The sequence below is a fragment of the Propithecus coquereli genome, unplaced genomic scaffold (genome assembly GCF_000956105.1).
Source record: "Propithecus coquereli isolate 6110/MARCELLA unplaced genomic scaffold, Pcoq_1.0 Scaffold6, whole genome shotgun sequence".
In the NCBI taxonomy this organism is placed as follows: Eukaryota; Metazoa; Chordata; class Mammalia; order Primates; family Indriidae; genus Propithecus; species Propithecus coquereli.
Window position 1 is genome coordinate 4,675,172 of NW_012151951.1, and position 16,192 is coordinate 4,691,363.

Below are 16,192 nucleotides of genomic sequence, written 5' to 3' on the forward strand. Positions count from 1 at the left end.
AAGGGTTGGTAGAGTTGATGTTCTCAATAATCTGTTAATCATGAACAATATACTCTGAAACATATTTTAAAGAAATATGACAAAGGATTACTACTCTAATCGATAATGAAATCATACAATCAGAAAAAATATTCTAGTCCATAGTTACAAACTCCAATACATGGTCAAATTAAATTAAACAGAGGATCTAAAAAAAGGAATGTGTCTATGTAATAAATTATTAGAAAAGTGTTTAATCTTTCAAATCAATGAAATGCATAATTTTTAAAAATGAAATTTTATTTCTTAACCTAATCATAAAATGTTCATAATGAAAGTAAAAATATCAAACAAAAGTAAGAACACATTCAAACATTCATATACTCAGGTAGTATTGTACATTTTCACAATCTATACAGAAAGCTATTTGCTCATATTTACCAGATATTTTCAAATTGTTGATGCCTTTCACATAGTAATACAACTGACAGAAATCTGTCCTAAGAGACTAATCTGACTAGCCATTGAGGCATTATTTATAACAAGAAAAATACTGGAGACATCAAAATGTGCAACAATAAAAGATTAAGTAAAACATAACGTATCTGCATGAAACAGTATCATACAACTGGTAAATATTGCTATCTATATTCTTTAAGGATGTGGAGAAATACTTAGGGTGAAACATTAAGTGGTAAAATCAAGTTATGCAACACATACACAGAATGATCCACCTATAAAAACCAATATAAATGAAAGGAAGGAAATGATATTTACTGTGGTTATTTCTCTGTTATGAGATAATGAACAATTTTCATTCTTCTCTATACTGTTGTAGTTTTGACTTTTTTTAAAGCTAGGCAAACATCAAAAATAAGTAATACATACTTTTTGAATAATTCTAACCATGGTTCACTATAGAACTCAAATTCTCCTACTCTGTAAAGACTTCCTCTGGTAGAATGAATGATTTCTTTGGCTAGAAGCATCTCTCAGTCCTCTAAACCCTAATAATATTATGCTTATAAATGTTATGTTTTGCTGATTGAATTTTCCTTGTATAGTATTGTATATGTGCGTATCTGTGCTGTGCATAAAATTAAAAACCACCTGAAGACAAACCTATCACAGTACACCAGTCTATATCCCAAACAAAGTTGGTACTTGAAAAAGAAAAATAGACACAGACACACACACACACACACCACGAGGGCTGTCCAAAAAGTATCCAGCCATTGTTAATACTATTTTTCATATATTCATATATATAAAAAATTGGTTAATGTTCACAGCAAAGAAATCACACAGTAAAACTGACAAAGGAGTTACTTCTTTCTCTACACAGAGAAAAAACATACAATGGATGACTCCAAGTTGCTGGCACACCTGTGGCCAAAATGTAGAATAAATTGTGCATTTTACCTTTTCCTTAGAGACAGGAAGAGGTAGAGAAGACATTACACATAAGCTGTGACTTTTCCTTATGCTGTAACTTCATATTTCGAATATGATCCTGGGAGTTTATCAGCAGCCCTGCCTACACCTTAACTATAACACCTAAATTAAAATCATTTTTTCAGTCTTATTCCTCGCATTTATTCACAAGTAGTATACCAACTTATCTCCCTGCCATTCAAACTCCAAATTTTGAAGTCATGTACTAATGTGCCAGGATATACTAATTTCATCCCCTCTTCATTCATCAGCATCTGTTACAGTAATATATTCATGACAAAGTTTCTGCTTAATCGTTTTGCCTTTAATTATGAACAGGCCCTCATTATTTCAATTTTGTGAGTTCCCTTTATCTTCCTGACTCCAAAGTTCCTCATCTTGCATTTATTCTTCATATTGACCCCAGACCAATATTCTGAAAGTATGCCTTGGATTCCGACCACCTACCCTCCAAGAGTATTGAATTGTTCCGAGAATTAGCCATATCCAGTCCCTTAAATTAGCTTTCTAGGCCCTATACAAATTTGACATCAATTTTCATCTTGTCATTCTCTCTGGTAAGAACGTGTAAAGATGTCTTTCATATAAATTATCTGTTCTCTTAACTGTACACCGAATTCATTCTTTTAAGGAACCAGAATATACCATTTTTTATTGCATTTAAAATACACATTGTTTGACAATCTCACATCCCTGAAATCACAACATCTTACATCTAACATCTTTTTCCTTTAAAAGCATAAACAAAATAATATAACGTCTTGAAAGAGGTGGCATCTTAAATTTGATGAAATAAAAAGTATTTCTTTGTCCTTGCCATCTATAACCATGATTATGATTTTCAAAGAGTGAGTGCTCAAATATTTGTTCAACACATCAATATGTGTTAAGAAACATGTTTCAGGTGCTGATAATCAATGAATTAGCCCAGTCTGTTATGTTACACCCCTTCTAACAATAATTTAAAAAGTAGCAGCTACAAAAAAGAGACTGAGATGGTAAATAAAAAGAAATAAGCATATTTCATAAATTAATCTAGCATATTAGTGTGGGTAGACATAAGTCCAAAAGTTCACAGACTACAATTAGTACCATTTTGAAATAGTAATTTAATAATCAACTATTTTTCCCATGTTAGATATTTTATAGAATTTCATCATTTTTCTAAACTGGCATTTTCTCTGACAATTATCTTACACCAGTGTTCACACTAATTCCAAAGTGTTTCATTTTTATAAAGAAAAAAGAATTATCTACTTAACACATTGATAGCAGTAACAAAACTATTGCCTTGTACAACATGAACTGTGCTGCCAAAACCTGCTTACATGAGCATTTGGACAAAAGAAAGCTAATTTCTTACAAGACATTTGCATGGTCCTTTAAAATCAAAACAAGTTAAATATTTCAGTAATTTATTCCATGAGGAAATTCAGACATCTCTTGTTCTGGTATTTAAGCACCACACATTGAAGTTCACCATGGTGAGTATATAGATTATATTTAAAATGTGTCTAGTAAAGCACATGAAAACTTTTAACAATTTATCAATCTTCCAAATATTCTTTCTTTAAAACCTAAAATCAACGACAAGACCCTCAAACACAGTTGAACAGGTGTTTTTTTTTTTTTTCATAGCATGACCATTATTCTGATTTCTCTAAAAAATAGAGTGTCTAAGGACACTCTCAAGAGTATTCTGTTTTGTACAATAAATTTACATGTTCCTCCTAGATTGAAGTTCCCCAAGAAGGACTCCAATTCTATAAAATCATTTGGCTATTGCTAATATTCATCCTATCATTTTAAAATTTTTTTAATGAAATATGATAATATGTACAAATAAAAATTGTACATATTTATCACGGGTCCATCCATTTCAAAATGCAGCCCTCTTGGGAAGAACAGCATTTGTGATCCTCAGAAGCTGGGAATGGACTTGATGTGATGGGGCTTGCAGAGGTGTTCAAAGCAACAGGGGACCACCATGCATGTGGGGCAGAAAAGCAAGGGTGTGCGGAAAGGTAGCCAATGGCAGAGACTGGAGCCCTGGGATGACTGGTACAAACCAGATGTGCTTCACAAATTGGCATTTGGTTACCATGTCCAGGTCTACAGGAGCCCGTGAAGCTATCTGGCCTTTCAGATCAGATAAAGCAGATTTTAATTCTGACTTTCTCTTCCAGATACTCTGCAACATTAGGCAAATAATAACTTCTCTCAGCCTCAACTTTCTCACGTATAAAAAGTTGATATTAACCTTGACATTATACATCTGTGTGAGAAGATAGATGTACATTCACTTAGCCTAGTGAATTGTATAGCAAATACTTTCACTTTTCCTGTGAGTATTTAGCATTGAAGAGGTGCCATTGTTTTAAAATGGTGCCACTATTTGTCTAATACGCATAGCAGAGAGATTAAGAAAACTGCATTTCTGTAATGTCACTCTATACTCAAAATGCACTATTTTACCTTCAATATCTCCCTCCCTCCCCTATTTTTTGTCCTTCATCTTTCTTTCTTCCTTTTCTCTTTTGTAACACCTCATTTTCATTCTACTGTTTTAGAAGCTAAATTCAAGTTAAGTTATATAATAAATGTTCAAAGCGTAAAGAAGGTACAAATTTAACTGGAAATCAGTTAGAATTTAAAGTAAAATTTAAATATTCACATTTTTATAGATAACAGAGACTGGGAAGAGTGAGTGGAGGGAAAAGGGGAGAGTGAAGAGAAGTGGGTTAGAGGGTACAAGCGTGCAATAAGGTAGAATAATTCAATGTTTCATAGTAGAGTAGGATGACTATACTTAAAAACAATGTATTGTACTCAGGTGACAGACACTCTGAATATTCTGACTTGATCACTATTTGTCATATACATATAAAATAATTTCCCATGTAGCACATAAATAAGGGGATAATGCCAATTTTAAATGACATGCAAATTTATTATCTCAAAAATATTCATATTTTTTAAAAAATTTGGATGTTAGACCCCTTGGACTATTAAATCATTAAGTAATACATGGTATAGAATATAATGAAAGATCCTACTTACACAAGACCTTAAAGTCTTAGAGAAAGAAGTAAATATGCACAGGGCAAAAGATGGCACAGGTAGAAAGTGTGTTTAAGAATGTCACATAAGTTATTCTGGCTATTCAGAGGAGAAAGAGATCATGCTATGCTTGGGGTAGGGGCATGGAGCATGGGAAAAGGATAACATAAAGCTACATGGACAAAGGGGTGCCAGACTTTTAGGATCTGAATGTGAAATACAATGAGAAGGACACTGTTGGGGAGGGGCGAAGGGAGGAACCACATAAACAAAAGCTGGCAATGTGAGAAATGCAGGGACCACGGTGGGTCGTGTTGGATTGCAGGTAGAGTCTATGAAGGCGTGGCGGGATATAACATCGATGCTGTGAAAGGTGTGGAAAGCCAAGCTTATGGGTCATCAATTTATAGCTATGTGTACTCAGGTATGACATCCATCCCATTGGGAAAAATGGAGTAGCAGGTATCTGAGAATTAAATAAGTTGTCTAAGTCTCTAATATGTTGTCAGCTTACAGGACACAGGCACAGTCTTTCTCCTTTTTCCAGTGCAATGTGTGGCCCCTGAGGTAACTAGGTAGGACAGTGACCTGGCTAGAGCCATGTTCCATATAACATTGTAGGACAGAGAAAGAAAAAAACTAAAAGGTGCTCCTTTTAAAAAAAAAAAAAATTATTTTATACACTGTGATTTGCTCCAGTCTTTGTACCTGCTTTAAACTACACTAAGTCAGAATTTCACTTAATTTACTTCTCTGAAAAAACTTAGCATGTTACATAAGACTAACAAGTACAAGGTTTCCAAGAAAAATCTTTAAAAAGAATGTGTGACCTGGTGTAGACTGGGGCACTTACTTAGTATTTTAACACATAATGGAAAATTTAGGAGAAGAGGTGTAAAGGTTGCAGCTAAGGCTAAAACTGAAAACATACATTTAGACAGGCTGAAAACAGCATTTGGTAGAATTTCTTAGCCATGCTAAGAAACAGGCCAGTCTTGCTACTGCAGGCAGTGATGGGGTCGCCTTTTTGGAACAAGGATTCGAACAGACAGTGAGGATAATGGGCAGGTCCAGATTGCTGCAAACAATCTAACAACAATGACCTTTGCACCAATCTGAGGCCATGCTGTGTCTGTGTTGTTAGGGATGACTTTTGTCTGCAACCCTCCAGGAAAAAGGAGACAAAAGTACCCATATGGAGGATCACTTTATTAACTCGCAGGTAGCAAATTGTAGACCTTTCAGTTTCACCTGCGTGAGAGAGTCTTCCAGCTCCTTTCTCTCATCTTAGTTTGGCATCTCCTTTTCTTCATTATCTCTTTTTCAATGCTTGGGCAAACCCGCTACCCAAAGAGCACAAGCAACCTCCCTACAAAACATTTTGCGGGTTTTATCAGGAAAGATAGCAATAATGCTTGCCACCTGCTGGTACAGGATTGTATACAGCTGAATGTCCGTAATTGGTTCCCTGATGCCCTTCATGGAGCCTTACTTTTCATTTAGAGTTGCCCAGTAAAAAGGATTCTATGCTCTAGAACTAAATGAACTGGATTTGGATTATAACTTCTATTTTTTAAAGACATACTGGCCAAGTACATAGTAATTTGTTTCAATGTAGGAAAAAAAAAGCATAGTGATTTATTGGAATAATCAATTTATCTAGAGATACAGAAATCAATAGATTGATCAATTGATAGATGTAGATGTAGACATATAGATAGGATACAGATACAGAAATAAAATAATATATATCTTACTCATCTCAAATCTCCCTAAGTTGTTGATATTTTTCCCCCATACATTTTCCATAATGCTGAAACATATATTATCTTTCTTTCCTTTTCCAACAGAGCTTCAGGATTTAAAGTTAACATAAGTTTTAAACAGATGAGTTAAAATGTCAGCCAAAATTTCAGAGCTAAAAATTGAAAATGTTTGCTCTACTTTTCATTTTACCTCCTTAACCTCCTTCAGGTATATTTAGTAGAATGAAGAGCCAGGGTGGGAAAGTGTCTGTTTGAAGGCAGAAACTCCTGTATTCAAGTCCTCACCAAAGCTGTGTGACTTTGAACACGTTACTTTGTCTCTCCAAACGTCAATTCTGTCATTTCTAAAACAGGGATGGTATTATTTACTTCAAATGGTTTTCTGAGGCTTGAGATCATGTAAAACATAATAGATAACTCCCAATGTTATTTACCTTCTTTCTCTGTTTATGAGTAATTAAGCTTTGAGATGAGTTATTAGACATTTTACAAGCTTGGGATATAAAACAAATGGTTCCTCTTTTCAGATATCTGTTCAGAAAAACGTTTCCAGCCTTTTATCTGGAACAGATGTATAACAGAACCAACCCTAAAGAACATCTATCATTATAGAAGTAGCTAAAGAAGCCTGAGATGACAATCTGTCCACAGGGAGGAGGAAGAGGAGATGAAGACTCAGAAATGACAGCACAAGATGTAATTGGTTAATTCACAGGCGAGTCCATCTAGGTCTTATTTATCATGTCAACACACAACAAAAATTATTTTTTCTTCTTGAAAAATTCCCTCATTGCTCTCTCTTTGATCTGAATTCCCACTGTTAACACTATTCATGGTGCAATAATTCCAAGTCTGCCACGAGGGAGCTTTTAATTTTGTCTTGCATTGTTATTTAAATCTTGCATCACTGTTTACGCAACTATGTTTATACATACCACCTCCCTGCCAGATTGACTTTAAATTCTACAAGGAAGAACACTCATATGTATTAACTAGTAAACCAGTAAATAGAGAATCTCAGCTCCACCACTTATTAGCCATATGCTCCGGTACAAGTTTCCAAACTTATCCACAACTTAATTTCTTTACTTGAAAAAGTTGAAAAATAATAGCTATCTTACAGGATTGTCAAAGAACTTAGTACAAATCAACTGTTCAAAAAATTATTGTAATTATAATGGTAGCTATTTTGTGCCTACTATAAGTAAACCACAGGCTGGATATTACATATACATTATCTCCAGTTCTGTCAAGTTCTATTATTTTCATCAACTTACAGACAAGATTATTAAGGCAGAGAGGGTGAGGCTTATTTGAGTTGACCTAGTTTGTAACAGCTCAGTAGGAATTTGAAACTATTTATTTCTGGTGTAACTTATTCTCCCAGTTTGTCTACTAAATTATTCCTCTCCTTTTTTTTTTTGGTTGCTATTTATTGATCACTTAACCTGTGCCAGTCATGTTCTAAGTACTGTATCTATATTTTCTCTTTTAAAATCCTCACACAAACCACATGAGATTGGTTCAATTATTCTATTTTACAGATCAAAAAGACTAAGGCACAGAGGTGATAAGTTGACCAAGGCCTCAAAGATAGTAAGTGGGACAGCCAGGACCTTATAGCTGTCCTTGTTTCTCATTGAGTGGCACTTATTACTGAGCACATGCTGTATGCTAAACTTTGATTAAAGCACAAGAAACACACTTGTGAGCAAAACAGGTAAAATCCCAGCAGTCATGGAGCTTATATTTGAATGGGAGGAGACAGATAAACATGTATATATGTGACATGTCACATGGTGTCAAGTACTTTGGGGAAAAATTAAGGTAAATGTGATTGGGAGAGCTGTGGGCACGGTTTGGGGGAGTCAGAGTTGCTACTTATATACAGTGAACAAGGGTGGCCCCATGAATCAAGTGATATTTCAGAAAAAGACCCAAAGACAGTGAGAGAGTGAGCCCTCATGGTATCAGGGGAAAAACATTCCAGACATAGGGAACAGCAGTGCAAAGACCCTGAGGAAGAACTGTCCTTAGCATGTTTGAAGAACCAGAAGGGGGCCCATGTGGGTGAAGTAGAGCAAAGGAGGGGAGAGAGTGGGAGGAGGTGACACCAGAGGGGTAGACAATAAAGATTTACTGGCAATGGCAAAAAAAGAAAACACACACACACACACAATTAAATGTTATTGGAATGAAATATAAGACCACTGAGGACTTTTGAGCAAAGGAATCACGTAGTCACTGAGATTATAGTATAAATACAGAATATAAAGGACCAAAGTAGAGGTAGAGAGATCAGATAGGAGGTTATTGCAGTTTGTTCAGGTGTGAGTAGATGGTGAGTTGTATTAGAGAAGAAATGGCAAAAAGCAGTCATATTTATAGGTTTAAGTAGAGTGGATTTTAAAGTTCAGAGAACCTGTCAATAGATTGGTTTGTAACTGTGAGAGAAGCGACACAGCAAGGCCTGATGAACAGAAGGAATGGAATTGCCATTTCATGAGATAAAGAAGCCTGCAGGAGGAAAAAGTGTGGAGGGAAATTACGAGGAGTGTATTTGGGATGAGTAAAACATCAGTGTGCAGGTGTTCAGTAAAGAGTAAGTACATGAGATCTGGGGAAACGGAGGGGTTCGTACCAGTCAAAGCGCTTCATTATGCAGCAGAAACAAATGACTCCCAAATCTCAGTGGCGTACAATAAACACAATTTTTAATGTTTTAATAACTCATTCATAGTACATAGCCACCTTGAAGCTGCTCAGGCTCCGCTCCAAGTTGCCTTGTTTCTGAGACCCAGACTGACACAGCAGATGTGGTTAACACTTTGCCAGTCTCATAGCAGAAAGGAAAGACAACACAATGAATCACAAAGCTTCTCCTAGAAGTGGCCAACATGATTTCCATTCCCATTTCATTGGCCAAAACGAGTAGTCTAATGGTTAAGTCTGACATTTTTTTAGGGTGAAGAGATATAATTCTCATCTAGGGATTAGGGGAAAAAATAATTTCAATCTGCTGTAGGGACAGAGAATATAAATTTGGGCATGATCTGCAGAGACACTACTTAAAGCCATGTCTAGGTAAGATCACCAAGAGCGATCATAGGAAAGAGTAGAAGTCTGACGCCTGGGGAACTCTGGATTTCAGAAGTTTGGCTAAATTAGAAAAAGAGTCTGTAATGGAATTGTCAATAATGTAGGAGCAGAACCAAGAATAGTGCCCTGGTTGTCAAGTAAAATAAATCGTGGGAGAAGGAAAAGGTGATAAAGAGTGTTGGTCAAACACACTGAGGATTGGGACTTGACTATTGTATTAAGCCATGTGCACGTTATTTTTTACCTTGACAATATCAGTTTCTGTAGGAGGATGGAGATGAAAGCCTGATTCGAGTGGGTTCAAGAGAGAATATGAGGAGAGGAAATCTAGTATAGACACTCTCTCAAGGAGTTTTGCTATACGTAACAAATCGCCATGTCACTGGTAAAAACTTCCCCTCTCTCCGTAGGGAAAAAATAAGCAATCAAACCAGCAGCCCCTACTGATGGAAGCTCCTGGATCTTAAGAGAAGGACAGATGTTATAAAAACATCAACAGCTATTCATTTTGAGAACTCTTGGAAGACAGAAGAAATAACCATAATAATATTTGTGAAATAACACTTTTCTTTAAAAATGAAGAATGCTGTCTCTCTGGTTAATTTCTATTCATTCGTATTGACACCAGATGGTCATACATTAAATCATTCTTTTACCTTCCTGAAAACTATCTGTTTTCTCCTCTGGTTGGTTTATGAGACTTTTTTTTTCTTCTGAAATGATGTGCATTGTCGTTGTTTGTTTGTTCAGTTGTAGATGGGCACTGGACTATAGGGAGACTGGGGTGGTGACTGTCTTGGCCATTGTGGTACACCTGCTATTAAATGTCTAATGTACAATATTCACCTAAAATACCAATTAAATAAACAAATTAAATCAATTCATCTTCCAAATCCTTTGTACATTTCTTGTCTATATTCTTTCTCTCTATGCAGCAGTCTCCAACCTTTTTGGCACCAGGGACCGTTTCCATGGAAGACAATTTTTCCACAGACTGGGGACTCGGGGGATGGTTTGGGGATGATTCAAGTGCATTACATTTATGGTGCACTTTACTTCTATTATTATTACATTGTAATATATAATGAAATAATTATATAACTCACTGTAGGTTGGGGACCCCTGTTCTGTAGAATCTGTGACTATAGCATGGTCTTTTTCAACAACTAGACAGTGCACACCTTGCACCAGGCAGCCAGGCTTCGTGCCATCAACACCCACATATCAGTGTGCAGTTGCTAAATATTCAAGTACTTAAGAGATGATTGGTTGGTCATAATTTAGTTATCAGGAAACCACCCTCATTTTTGTTCTCATGTTTTCTTTATCTTTCTAAATAGGTGAGGAGAAACAACCCTAAGTAACCATAATAACAACAGTAATAATAGTAATGTGAAAACATACCCCTTGCATAATCCGATAAAGGATTTTTTTCTGTATATGTGAAATAAGCACTGTTGTCAAGGCAATTTCTTCTTGACTATCTGACATTCAGAAACAATCATAAAATCTGTGCACTGAGGTACAAATTCAGAGTTAAAATATAATCCATTATTTTATTTCTCAGATATGCCAAGGTTTACCAGAAATCAAAGACTAATTGGTTATTAATTATAAATGACTCTACAAATCATAGTGCTAAAGTCATCAAAATAACTCAACTTTGATAGTGTAGAAACAATTTGATAATTTAGTCACTTAGCTGGATTAATGATGTAGCAATTCGATCAGTTATCAGCAAGCAGAGATTTTGAAGTCTGAAAGAGTGAATTAACTGGGGTTTGATTAATTCATTTATGTTATAAGCCATCACCAGGATGTGCTGAACACAAATTTTTATTGTTGTCATTGTCAATATATAGTTGAGTTTTCCACAGAATCTATTTTATAAAGATGCAATATCTAAAAATTCAAAATCTATAAGACCATGTGTTATAGAATTTGTCAATTTTTTTCTAGATATAAAATATAAAGTTTGGCTTTAGTATATATACTGTTTAGCTTTTCACAAGTCAACATTTTATCTCTCTTGCAACTTTTTTGTCCAAGAACTATGGAGTGTTGCATCCTTGAAGTACCATAAAATTGCACACTTGAGTCTAAATGACTTCTCTCTTTCATATTCTCCTATAAGTCATCTGAATGAGAACAGATCAATGTTGAGCTAGTCATGATTTCTCTTTGAATCCTTAGGCTGAATTCTCTGAAAACTTGTGTGCATTTAAAGCAAGGTTAGACTCAAGCCCTTGTAATACCAAGATGAGGTTAAAATAACTACTGTCAATATTTTAATGTTTCCTTCCAGGAACAGAGAGCAAGAGCCTCATCCCATGCCCTTCAGGGAGACTGATTTACCAGGATAAATCCTTGGCTTTGCCTGATAATTGGATTTCGACTTGTTAAATAAACAACATCATAATCATATGCTTTCACAAGAAAATATAGAGGGCAATAGGAAAAAGTGAGTCATTTGGTCTGACCCATGCAAGCTTATGAAATACATGACTATATGAAATGGAAAAGTAAAATATAGTATGTGTGCAGTTTTAGTGAGTGGGGGGAAGTGAGTATGAACTCCAATTATTAGATTTTTTATTCTAAATTTTATTTTTCTAAAGGTGAACATATCTATGCATTTGCTTTCTCTTGGTTTTTATAGAACAAAATTGATATTGTATAGTCTTAATTTTTTCAAGAAACTAAAAGTTCAAGTCAAAGAAAATTATCTCATTTTACAAATGATACTGCTTTACCACTGACATAGATAAACACTTCATGGCAGAACTTTTATGCTTCACCAAGTCCTCTAAGTGAAAAGAAAAGGTTTAAAAAGCAGGGATATTAGAATTTAGATTTTTATTGAATTCCAACTCACGGCCAAACAAATGTTTGATAAACTCAAAATATATCTAGAGCCCAGAGATGTAGGTCAAGGGCAAATTTCAATCCATGAAGCACTTGTTCTTATACTCAGATTTTAATATTTCCATACATATTAGCTTCCAGAGCTAAGGAATGAATTGTGTACCCATTTCAAAATTGGGCCTATATTAGAAAGCTAGTAGGGCAGGCTAGAAGGTGAAATTAATATCTTTTAAAAGAAGTTGCTGGCTAACTCCAAGGGGAATAATACCCCTTATTCAATGAGGCACATCCTATATGGGACTAGAGAGAGAAAGTGAAGGAAAATTATCTATGTCAAGGGACCTTGAACTGGGGATTAAACATGAAGAAAAGTGTGATCAGATTTTCCTCCAGTTTAGTGTGTCAGAAATTGGACTAGGTTTTGTTTTTGTTTTTTGTTTTTTTTATAGGAGCTGTGTGCATCAGCAAAGGAATGCAAGATTCACTAGTTTATGCCAGCTTATAGGCCTAAACTGTGATTTCCAGCAACTCCTCTGCGAGATCAATTTACAAGAATGAATATGTTTCAGACCATAGACTGTAGAATAAATCTTTTCAAAATCAATTTGTTTTTATTAACTATTAATAGCTGGGTTCAAGCAAGCGTCTTATCTTCTCTGAACATTACTTCCTTAATAATAATACCTACTTTAAAGTGTTGTGAGGATTAAGAAAAATGCTTGGAAAGCATTTCATATAGTACCTTGCATATATTAAATCCACAATCCAAATGCATGTTATTCTTATCCAAGGGAGAGATGGGAGGGTGGTACTAAAAACCATTTCAGAATAAAGAATGAAAGCAGCTTACTTACCATGGAGGTGGTGAGGAGTGCTCAAGGATTCCTTCAGCAACCACCAGGGAGCTGCACAGAGATATACATTAGTCCCTCTGGCCTTGCAAACTATCTGTCTTACAGGTGACAGTGTACCACAGTAATGATGGGATCTTCAATAGAAAAACCATAACTACTAGTGAAGGGGGTAATGGAATCAGTCCTACTCTGCAATGAAAGAAATGAGGATCTTGTTCAATTATAAATCTCACTTGTATACATAGATGCAGATATGGATATTAATCATTCAATGCCCAGGACTGTATCATATAACAAAAATAATATGACACCTGCATTCTAAATATTCCAGAATATAAAAGAGATATATTAAAGTACAGATGATCCTGACTTAGAATGGTTTGACTTACAACTTTTCAACTTAATAATGGCCTTATCAAATATTAAATGCATTTTCAATTTATAATATTTTTTACTTATGATGGGTTTATTGGGACTTAATCCTGTAGTAAATCAAGCAACATCTGTATCAACATTTGTAAAAGCATATGGAAATATACTGTTAAAAACACGAAATATTTAAATGTTACCTTAGTTTTCTAATTTTACCATGTCAGATTTTAAAAAGAGCAAGTGTGAAAGAAATTCAAAATATATATTTATGTTTTTAAATTACTTATGAGAATATAGAGTTAGATGTTTAAAGAAATTATTTCTAAGCCTGGAAATTATTTAATATTGATTAGCAAACCTATACATCTATATTAATAAATTTGAGGTAGTGGATACTTACACTGTTAGTATTACTGTAGTCATGACGTTCTTTAAGAAGCATTAAAAACAATCTAACACTGAGTGCATATCATTTTTTAAGAGTTCACAAATATCCTCATTAATGCAAATACAGAAGTTCTGGTTGGTATCTATTATATCTGGTATCTGGTTGGTATATATTATATATCTATTTTGTTTTCTTTTTACAACTGGATGAGTTCAAAAGTAAGGAGGAACAACAAGCAAAGGCAGTTTTCCTATAGAAACGCCTTGGCTATTACATGGTCCTTTATACTAAAAGCTTTGGAAAGGTAGTATTTTAGCTTTTTATGTTTCAAGCATTAATTGCTACTTCTTATGCACTGTGACACTCTTAATTGGGTTTTGTGATTTATTTTTAAAGAAGAATTTATTTTGAGAAGAGATTTGTAAGTTACATACCATGAAGACCAATATTGCCTTCTGCCAATTTGTCAGAAGATTAAGTCATGGACGATCTCATTTTTTGATGGTAAATTATAATGATAATACAATAGAGGAAAATAAAAGCTAATTCTTCCAGAAAAACTTCACGTTTCCTACTGTCCATATTTCTTTTCTAACAAGAAAAAAATAGAATGAATACCACACCCACTGATGATTTGGAAAGTCCTTTAGTTAAGAATTTTTATGGTGTTGACTTAAACAGCAATGACAGATTTGGACTATATAATAAGCAATGCTCGGGGTAAATGCAATCATGGGGATGCTAGAAATGGGAGATGCTAGGAATAAGAAGATAGTCTCTCTAAGGTCAATTGTATCTTCTAATCAAAGTTTTCATTACAATAAAATAGTTTTGCTCTTGTTTTTAAATCAAATATAAGGAGCAACGTTGGGCTCTATTTCTTGCTACTTATGAAATTGTAATTTATTTGCAAGTTAGAAATTATCAGCATAGAAATCTGTTTACCTGGCTTGTTGAATGTAGGTTTCTAAACCCTGCACTCTACCTCTGTATAAGATTCAGAATAAAATTGAGGATTTATTTTTTTCAAATATTTTATTGGATAAGCAGGTAGAATTGTCGTAAGGGTATGAGAAAATGAACATAAATTATTCAACAGTATGTGCCATACCACAAATTCTAGCAGAAATAATTGATAGCTTTTTACTTTAAGAAAAGTTGTCAATAAATCATTTTGTATTTGCAAGTCAATTTTGAATATTCTCCAGTGTCTGCAATTTTAAATGTACCCTTTTCGTATTCCTGAAAATACCTCTTATAACCTATCACACTGAACTATAATTCTGCTTTTGTTTCATAGGATTGTTTTGGGGATGGTGATTGTTTGGGCCATGACTTTCTCCTAATTCAACACCTGCCTCTTTAATCATTTCTCTGCAGTCTGTATTTCTATCTCCCCTTTCCTCTGCTTTTGCATTAAATGTTGAAATCTCTAAGGCTCCATTTTGACCTCTTACCCTTCGCTGAGTGCTCTACCTGGGCTATTTCACAGATTGTCCTAGCTCCAAGTACCACTTCTATGCTGAAGGCCAACAATGTGGGCACTCCAATCTTATTATCCTCTATGCTTAACTTTAGACCCAATTAACCAAAACTTTGAAGAACTTCACCTGAATTTTTCACAATAAATTAAAACATGCAGAAACTAATTATCTTTCTCCCATCTATGAAACTTACATAATTAAGGGTCACCCCATTGTCCATCAGATAACTTGAGATAATTCTTTCCCTTCTTTTTTCCTGGGTGGATCTGATCCATCTACTTCAACTCTATGTGTAGCTCCGATTCAGCTATTCAGTTATAATACTTCTAGCCAATACACAAGTGGGCACATTACCCAGGCCCAGCCAAACCACTGCATCCCTTTGACAAGTGTGTATATGTGGGGGTTGTGGGACAAGGGTGAAGGGTGGGGGTTGGAAATAAAAATTCTTGGAATTTTCCTGCAGGGTTTAGGAAATATAATTCTCTTTCCAAAAATGGCCATGTAAGCCCAGAGTGGCCCATCACCAAAACAAGTGGAGCCATGAGAAAGATAAAGAGACTACATTATCCTAAACACACATTTGAGCCCCCTGAGTCTCTATGTGAGTGAAGCTAGATACATTTCTGGAATTCACAGTTGATTACTTGAGTCCTTTTTCACTTAAACTATTTAAAGTTGTTTTGTCATTTGCAATTAAACATGCTTAACTTATACACACACCATATCATGAGTATCTGTTTGACTGCTTCTTTACCTTTCCTCAGAACATGGGCTTAAGGTGACCAGTGACTGGGTCTTATTCATTTTTGTATTTACTGTGCTTAGTCAACTATTAGTCCCATTGGAGATTCTCAAGGTCTCACTGAA